General features: G+C 37.8%; 1 non-coding gene across 1 annotated transcript; it reads left to right on the plus strand.

Moving 5' to 3' along the window:
• Positions 1-7,924: 7,924 nt before the first annotated feature.
• Positions 7,925-8,013, plus strand: Trnastop-uca (transfer RNA opal suppressor (anticodon UCA)). Its single transcript has one exon. It is a non-coding gene; the product is annotated as a tRNA-Sec (tRNA).
• Positions 8,014-9,702: the final 1,689 nt, after the last annotated feature.

The following is a 9,702-nucleotide window of genomic DNA, read 5'->3' on the forward strand; positions in this document are numbered from 1 at the left end:
CTCATTACAGATGGTTTTTGAGCCACCATGTGGTTGCCGGGAATTGAACTCAGGACCTTTGGAAGAGCAGGCAATGCTCTTAACCTCTGAACCATCTCTCCAGCGCCACCACTACTCTTTAATATATTTCTGGAATTAATAATAGCAACAGCCCTGGAGGATGAGGAGACAGGCCTCCAGATAGGTTTTGTGTGAATCAATAACTTGTGTTTCACCAACGATACAGCACTACTTGCTGAAAATTCAAATGAGCTGCATGCCATGGTTAAAAGAGTGGTTGAAGTCAGTGAAAATCTTGGTATGGAGGTAAACATTGGGAAGACTGAGATACAACTCATGGGAAAAGTGAACAAGGACTTTAACATTGTAATAAAGAATCAGAACCTCAAACTAACAGTCAACTTTGTCTATTTGAGAGGAAACCCCAGTTGAAAGGAAGAGACTATTGACTATTTCAGATGTCAAGAAGCAGATAGGAATAGCTAAGGCTTCATTTCAGGCACTAGAAAAGGTTTGGTCATCAAGAGACATAACGAAAACTTAATTACAGTATATGAGACACTTGTCTTAAGTTACCTTCTTTACAACTCCAAAACCTAGACAATGAAATACCCCTTAGACAATGGCTGAATGTGTTTGAGATGGCATACCTCAGGAGGATTCTAGGGATCATATGAAGAGATAGACAGTACAATGATGACATTAAGAAACATCTCCATCCACCAAAGGAGGTAAACTACAGGATATGGCAACATTATCTGAGATAGATTACTCTTGTTAAGGGATGAATTATGGCCAATACTCAGAGATGGTACTGCGTGGAGGAGTGCATGGGATAAGGGGAAGAGGAAGGCACAAAGAATGCTGGATAGACAGACAGCATAAAGGAAGCTTGGGTATGAAAATAACATAAGCATATAGGACTGCCCAGTGTAGGAACAACTGGAGAACCACGATAAATGAACTACCCATGCAGGCTTAAGCATTGCAAGGGTATAAATTATGATGATGAACTATACATTACATTATTAAATGAGCTGCATAAACAAATTATCTTAAACTAGAGTAGAAACATATATATATTATAACAAAATTGACCTTAAATTTGTATCAATAAGCCAAAATCCATACCAGTGTAAAATGTTTTAAGATTAACAATTGTTTTTTGGATTAAAGTAGATTTAATAATCTACCTTTTTAACATTTCTATATTATATCCCTTTTTCTTTATAAAGAGATTGACTATGACGATTAAAAAATTTATAACCAGCTCCTTTAAATGAAAATAAACATTTATAAACAATTTTTTGGTGTAGTCTTCTATACCACTTCCTGCTGATTTGGGATGCTTGTAATCTTATGGAAAAAATTCTCAGCTTTTCATCTTTTGTGGAAACAAAAGCAGAACCTCTTTTCCAAAGTAACATATCCTTAGACTCAAATTTTGAAGTCAAGATACCTTTATGTTGGTTTAGCCTAGCAGCTCCCAGAATCAAATCCCTCTGCAGTTAGCTCATTAACAGTCAACAATCCAAAGAAAAAAAATAATATTCATAATTTAGAATTTCTACATATTATTCATTTTTACATGACTTTTTATTGCTTTTAAGTTTTAAATTTTATTGCTGTCTCTTTAAAGACTTTGATTTATTTTTTAAACCATTTATTTCTTTCTGTAACTGCCTAAACACATTTCTTTCTTTCTTAAGCCTACATATATTTTTAAACACACTATGTCCCATTTAGAGGTTTGTTTTTATCTGAATCTGTTTTTATTGTGTACCTGTAACCATTTTCTGACCAATATAGTTTTTAAAATGCTAAACAGGCATGGCTAGGACCAAAGATGAGGCTTTGTCTGTTGGTTCTACCCTGTTTGGTTTGCCAACATGGTGGAGTTACATTCAGCACCAGTTCTGGCAACCATGTTCATTGGCCCAGCTCTAAAGGCACAGCAGGTTCATGCTGCCATCAAACAGCTGTAACATACTGTCCACAAAAACAGCTTATAACTGTTCACAAACCCCATTCAAGTGTTCCATAGCAGTACCTCTTGAAAAAACCGTCTGTGCCTCCAGTACAAATAAGGAAACTGTCTCTTAAAGGAGCTACACATCTATTTGCCACCAACAGCCAAAACCTACCTGCAAAAAAAAATGTAGCTACCAAGAGGCTCTTTTTTTTTTACTGGTTTTGAGTGTTTAGAATCATTTTGTTAGCTTTTTTAGACTCTATGTGGATGTACGTGCCCCATGTTGGCACCATTTTTAAATGACAATTTCTCTTCTGCTCGGCAGTTCCTGAATAAACACTCTGAGGCTTGATATTAATTGTAAATTGTTTGGCCTATTAGCTCGGGCTTATTATTAACTAGCTCTTACAACTTAAATTGACCTATTTTTATTACTCTCTATTGTAACATGAGGCTTATAACTTGTTACCTCACATCTTGCTTCTCTGGTGACTTCTACTGGCTCCTTCTTTCTACCTGTATTCAGATTGGCTTTACCTCCTAGATATATTCTGCTCTGCTATAGGCCAAAGTACCTTTATTCATCAACTAAAAGAAACAACATATATTCATACTGTGTAAAAGGACATACCACATCATTTGCCTTTTTCCATTAATCAAAGTAGCTATACTAAACTGTTTTCCCAATAATTTCACAATGAGAATATTGAGCATGAATGAGTTCCTGGAATATGTGAGGTTTATGATGAAGTGCTCAGGGTCCCAGTATTCTGGTGGGAATCTTTTCAAAGTATAATAGGGTTAATCACCAATATAAGACTTTGCTTTTGTTTTATTTGTTATTATAGCCATTGATATGGTGATTGCTTCATTCTTGTTTATGTTGTTTCTCATGTGTTTGCTGATAAAGGGTGACACTGTCTGTCTGAGTCTGATGAACTCAATGGTGTTGGTGATGCTGAAACATAAAATGGTGTTGTCAAAGAGCCTGACCTTGACTCACTGAATAACATTAAACATGTAGAACTCAATTGGAGGAGTCCCAGAAACAGTGTCCTGTGTGCCTTGGAGTAGTAGATAGATACCATGGTGCTGTTAAAACTTGTGCTCTCTTTCAGTTTCTTGTTAAAACTTCTATGAGGCACTGAGTGGAATTTGTTATGGCCATGTCTTGTCATATGCTATTTCCTTCTCCGTCTCGGCAGAAAGCATAGTGTACACTTAGCAATAGTGCTGAGTAAATAAATTCTAAAACTATTACTATCCTTATGAAAGTGCAAATCCAAAATATTGGATTATATCTTAACCACAGTCTACTTTTAGATCATATAATTTTCTGAGTTTAGGTTTCCCTTCTCATCTGTGGTCCAGATTGCATTGCCAGTTCTTTGTACCACGACTTCTGCCTTTCTTTAAGTTTGGAATATTTCTGTTCCTGTAAACACATTTATGAAGAATTATCCTGCATGGTACAGAAATATCAGGTGGTTATTCTAGTTCTAAATATGATTTAATAGCATCTTCTAAGGGAGAAACTCTATTCAATCTTAGTGTAGTATTCAACTCATAGTATGTAATTTCAATAGATTTTTAAAACGGATACCTTTGAGATGTAATATCTTGGTATGAGAAGTCTACTCCATCTCTCTACATTAGCAGCTGCAGTTAGCTAGTTATATGTTAGATAGAAGTTCTATTGTACACCCATAGTCTGGGATTATCTCTGGACTTTAGATCCTATAGACTGTGTTCCTTGATCTGATTCAATAATTATTGGGCAACAATATCTGGGTATCTAACATTAGCGTGTCTATATTGTTGCCAACACATCTGGACTATGACTTTCTTTAGCTAACCCAAGAAGCTCTGTGCTTACATTTACAAGGGTGCAGGCATCTAGGCCCTTGTGAATATTCAAGAGTCCAATGAAACATGTTTGTAAGTTACATTTAAATTGTTTTGGATACCATGCTACAGTCAATAGTCAATGTCTGAATCTAGTTTTAAATGATGAAAGAGCAGCAGTCCCTAATGGCCTGGTTACAGTCCTGCCAGGATACCTTGAAGTTTCTTTTATCAAACCAATGGAACAAGCATGTGTGCCTAGGTGTCTCTGTGTAATCCTGGGATATTTTCCTGACTAATTGTGCTAACATTCTCAGGTTTCTTAATTTTCCAGCCTGTGTTCCTTTTAATAGCTACTCTCATAGGGTTGTCCTGATTAAATTTAGTTCTCTATTTCTCCTCATTTTTAGTGTTAGGGATAAACTTTGAAACTTTGTTGTTTATCACCTGTATAATCTATCATCATTGCTGATTTATTCTGAATTTGCATCATAGGATGCTGTAATTTTCTAGTCTTTATTGAACACGATGCCAATTTGTCTGCTATTTCATTATTTTTAGTTGTCTTATCTTTCTTACCTGTGTCGGTGTCTGCATGAGCTCCATCCATTTAGATGTCTTTGCTAAACTTTACCATTTCAATGCCTCTCTTAACCAAATGTCTTTGCCATTTATTTGACAGTTAGTAGTTTTTCATTTTTATGATCATATTATAACCATATAGCTATACTGTTCAGAGAAAATACAGTTTCTCTTCCATAGCTGTTTGTCTTATAGCCAATACTGTTACTATTATTTCAATGTGTTATGCTGATTTGGTGGTTCTGTCCTCGGTAATAGCCATTCCATGCCCTGGTCTATAGACTTCTGCTTTCCATTTAGCTTAGGTTCCATAAATGTTAATGAGGCATCAGTAAACCATGCAAATTAGCCAAATGCTATGATGGTTCCATTGGTCCCCATAGTTCAATAGGTACCTTTTTAGGAAAATGGTTGAGTGGTTTAGGGGTGAAGATTTTAGGCAACTGAGCTATTTTCTCAGTGTGGGAAGGTATAGAACCTTTTCAAATTTATCACATCCTGATCATGAAGGAATTCTGATAGGTGTCATCATCCTGATCATGAAGGAATTCTGATAGGTATCATTTCCAGAGTAATACCTTTTCTTCATGGCTAAGTCTGGGAAGAACTCTGCTTTAGAGTAGATCCAATCCATCATTGGAATTGGTACCCTGTAGAGGGATTTCATAATAACCTGTAAATATAGATTGTTATTCCTCCAGTATGAAAACATATGAATTATGAGTCACATCTGAATTTTGTCTCTGGGTGGATTATATTTAAAATATTATGCAATATGCTATTTATGATGTTTGGTCTATCAGGTGTTCATAACATGCCTAGAAATTTTGTTGAAGTGTCTGACCCTTTCACCTAGTCTTTATTAGTGGTTCAGCCATCATGCATCAGGGTATCAATTACTGTGTCCATATAATTATGAACAGTGTCCTGCAATTAAAATATTATCTATTTATCTCAAAAGTAGGAAATCTGATTTAGGTAGCTTTCCAGTCACCATTTTAGTTTCTCATGAGCAATGATTGGACTATTCTCACAGCCTTGAGGCACCCTCTTGAGTCTGTATTGTTACTAATTCTATGTAAAGGTAGTAAACTCTCTAGAGTACACATAGAGTGGTATGCTAAAGCACATATCTGATAAGGCTATGGTGCCAAGGAACTTTGGGTTGTAATTCCTAATCTTTTAAAATATATGTCTTCTGCATTGGATAAATTTCCTGGTATTTGTGGAGAAATCTGATTAATGTTGTTATAGTCTACTGTTACTCACCATTGACTATGTGACTTCTTTCCTGGAAACAGAACTATTGAAGAGGAAAAAAATGTGTGGGTTCAATAATATTTTTCTTCAGTGATTTATTTACATTGTTAGTATGGCTTCATCATCTCCCTTGATAGGGTACTACCACTTGGTAAATGATATTTTGATTTTTAAGGAACTTTATAAGAAGAATTTGTACTTGGGTAATGTTACAGCCAAGGGTTTAGGTTTTTAATGTAAAGTCATTGGAGAAGTAAGTTGGGTTTGACATCCTTCCCCAGCACACAACTGGGTGCTGGTGTAAATATTGTTTTGGATATTTAGAGATAATTTACAGACTGGTCATTCTATATTTTCTATTCCTATTTAAATGGTTTTCCTGCTGTTGCTTCAATAATTATATAATTTGGGGCATTTTGTTAGGAGTAGACTGAGGTTGCAGATTGTTTCCTTACCACTGCATCTATTTGTTGGACCATTACCCTGGTACTTACTGGGATCTGTATAAAAAAATTGATATTTTTTTCTTGGTTCTGGGGTTGTGAAGTTCAATTATTTTGTCTCCCTTAGAATCTGTTTCTCAACCATTTTTCTTGTGGCTGCCTTCTTAGTACTTTATCTCTTCTTTCAAATGGTATTATGACCCTGAATTTCTGAAAATAGGGAGGGTAGATTCTGGGCAGTTGTCTTGCCCAGGCTTTGCCAAAATGACCAACTTTTAGGTGAGTTTTTTCATGGTGCTGATTTGGTTCAATTCTGTTCACTAGACTGGAGAAATACTATCTTATCTGTCTTAAGGTCTCTAGACTGTTTGAAGACATTAATAACTTCTTCAAATGTTTAGCAATTGGCCAGAGTTGATGTCAATGGCATCCTCAAATGTGGACGGAAGCTCTAAATTAGAATTTTTCTCATGCGGGGGAGCAGCAGAGATACCTGTGTTTGGGGGATGTTATGGCAAATTAAACGAAGTATACTCAACTCTCTAGCCAGTTTAATTGCTTCTTTTATAATTTTCCATTGTCCTTTGTAACATGACGGGCCAGCTTGTTAGGGTTTCTGTCCCGCCCAGTACCTCACAGCCGGCAAGTCCCCAAAAAAACATACAGAGTCTACATTAGGTTATAAACTGATTGCCCCATTAGATCAGGCTACTTATTAGTTCTTATGACTTATCTTAACCCATTATTCTGATCTATGTTAGCCATATGGCTTGGTACCTTTTTCAGCTGTTAGCTCACATGTTGCTTCTTCAGTGATCTGGGCAGGAATGGAGGAGGGAGCTTCCTCCTCCCTAGCCTTCTCCTATTCTCATTGCCCCGCCTCTGCTTCCTGTCTGGTTAACCCGCCTATACTTCCTGCTGGCCAATCAGCGTTTTATTAAAATACATGATTGACAGAATACAGACAATTCTCCTGCAGCATTTCCCTCTTTTTTCTCTTTAAAAAAAGGGAAATACCCATAGTCCATTTGTTGGGAATGTGGGCATAGTATTTCAGGCTACTTCCTGGTGGTTGAGAGCACTGATGATCTTATGGGGACCTAAAGAAAATTTAGAGTTATAATCAAGTTCTGACTGGAGTATCCTGTGAGTCTTGATCATCTCAGGTAGCAGTCTTGAAATTGTTCTGGATGTAGAATTCAGATATTTGGGCCATCTGTTCCTACTGGAGATTTCTCAGGCAGTCTCCCTTAGTCAAACTGAATTTTTCTTAACTTAGAATGAATCCAGAGCTTCTCATTTTCTGTGGAAACAAAAGCAAAATCTCTTCTCCAAAGTAACATACCTTTTGACTTCGGTTTTGAAGCCAAGGTATTTTCAAAATACCTATCTTGGGTTAGTTCAGCAGCATTTATAAACAAATGTCTTTTAGCAGCTGTTGCTCCTTTCTCAGCATTCAAACAATTCAAAGAGAGAATAGCATACAGCATCAAGATTCTCTGTGTATTTTCCATCTTTATGTGGCTTCATCTTAACTTCTATTTCTTTTATTTTTACTGTTACTTTTTGAGACAGATTCTCTGTATATCTTTGTCTTGGAATAACTATGTAGACCAGGCTGTCCTTGAACTCACAGAGATCCTTCTGTCTCTGCCTCCCCAGTGCTGGGATTAAAGGTGTGTGCTCCAACCCCTTAAACTCACAGAAATCTGTCTGTCTCGGCCTCCCAGGCATTGGGATTGAAGGTGTGTGCTACCACACCTTGAAGTCACAGAGGTCAATCTACCTCCGCCCCTAAAGTCTCAGAGGTCAGTCTACCTCTGCCTCCCAATGATCCTCAGTGGTCTGGGGTTCAGGCTTCAAACCTGTAGCTGTTTAGTGACAGAGTGGTTCAATTCCACCTTTCAGGTGCCAGATGAAATGGCACAGTGTGATTGGTAATAAAAGATCCGTCAGACTAGCTTAATACAAAATATACAGCTTTAATAAACAGAAGAAAGGAAACTTACTAAAACCAGTGTTCCAGCGATCCAGGAATGCAGAGGGCAAAAGGGGAGGAGGCAAGCGCACCTGGATCTTTTATTTGTTTTGTGTGGCTCCAGGGGGACACACCCTAAGCAGAATGTGATTGGCTGAAGTTCCCCATCAGTCCTTTTTCCTCAAATTGATTCAGAGTAAATATGGGAAAATCCTGCTTCCATGCAGCCATTATCCAGTCTAATAAAGAGAGGGTTTCACCTCTGGTTATATCTAACTTCATTCCAGACCTTCATATATGTGAGGATTTTGCAGAAACCCTTTGATTTCCTTTATTTCTCCTGAGGTTAGCATTACTGTATCAGCTCCCTTTCCCTATAAGTGGCTACACAGGATGCATCCTTATCTACTCTTTTTACAAAATCTTGTCTAATTTGCTACAGCTCAGCCCTTCTACGTGGTCTTCAGTGGTCACATGAGTGTGATTGGTTAAACAAGTAAGAGCAGTCTTAACTGTACTGACAGGTGTTGGTAGAGAGATCTTGATGCCATTGAAGCTTCTGACTAGGCCCATATCAGCTACCTCCGAGTCATCTCTGACAGGTTGCTTCTCCATCTTTCTGCTAAGTTGCTAGCTATGCTATATGAGTATTTAATTATTTTGTATTGTAACACAGGTACCTATGAGGGATCTGCCCTTTTTAGTAAGGACTCAAGACTACTGAGGTGAACAATGGAATGTCAACTGTTTGTTCTTTCTTGCTATTCTCTTGGTTAACCAGTCCCTCATACAACACTGAGCCAACTGCTCTTGATTCTCAGTCTTAAGGAAGAATTCTGTTCCTTCATGGGAGTTAATTCCTGACACAGGTTTCTCCTTAGGATTCTGGATTCTCCTTCATTCCTGAAACCACCTTTCCACTAGAAAGTCTTAAGGCCATAAATCTATGCCTTCATAGATGGAAGTCCTACATTACCCTTCTTCTTGAGGTAAATCTGGGGATGCCTTTGGAATAGCAAGAAGCCACCTTAGTTTCACCTCTTCTAAAGATTACCTAAGACCCTGATTAAGCCCACTGTCCTGATCAAAAAGGTAGATGAACACAGTTAGTATAACAAAAGTTATATTTTATTATGCTGGGAGTCATCACAGATGGTTCACACTCTACATTCTGAAGGTCTTAAACTTATTGCCCCAAGGCTGCCCACCTGTTTAGCATATCTTAGCTGAAATCTTCCATTTCAGGAACAGGGACAGGATCACAGAGGAAACTCACTAGTCCCAGGAGATCAAGGTGGCATCTCTCCAGATGTGCAGAGCAGAACATTTCTCTTGGTCTCTGTTTATATATTGTCCATCGGGCATCATGGAGTTCTAAGACTGTCTCTGGCTATTCTGAGGAGTGATGTCACTGAGTTCTGGTTATCAGGTGCAGACTTGGTTGTTGTGGGGATCCTGACTAAGCTATTTTTATGTGTCAAAAGGCACTTTTCCCTAGGTTCTTTTCAGGAACAAATGCAGAGATCCACAACTGGACAAACCACAGGAGTGAGAGATCTTGGAGCACTCAGCACTAAATGGGATGTCTGGGAACTCTGTGAAAGAGGACGCAGAGAGAATGT

The sequence above is a fragment of the Myodes glareolus genome, chromosome 4 (assembly GCF_982192425.1).
Source record: "Myodes glareolus chromosome 4, mMyoGla1.1, whole genome shotgun sequence".
Lineage (NCBI taxonomy): Eukaryota > Metazoa > Chordata > Mammalia > Rodentia > Cricetidae > Myodes > Myodes glareolus.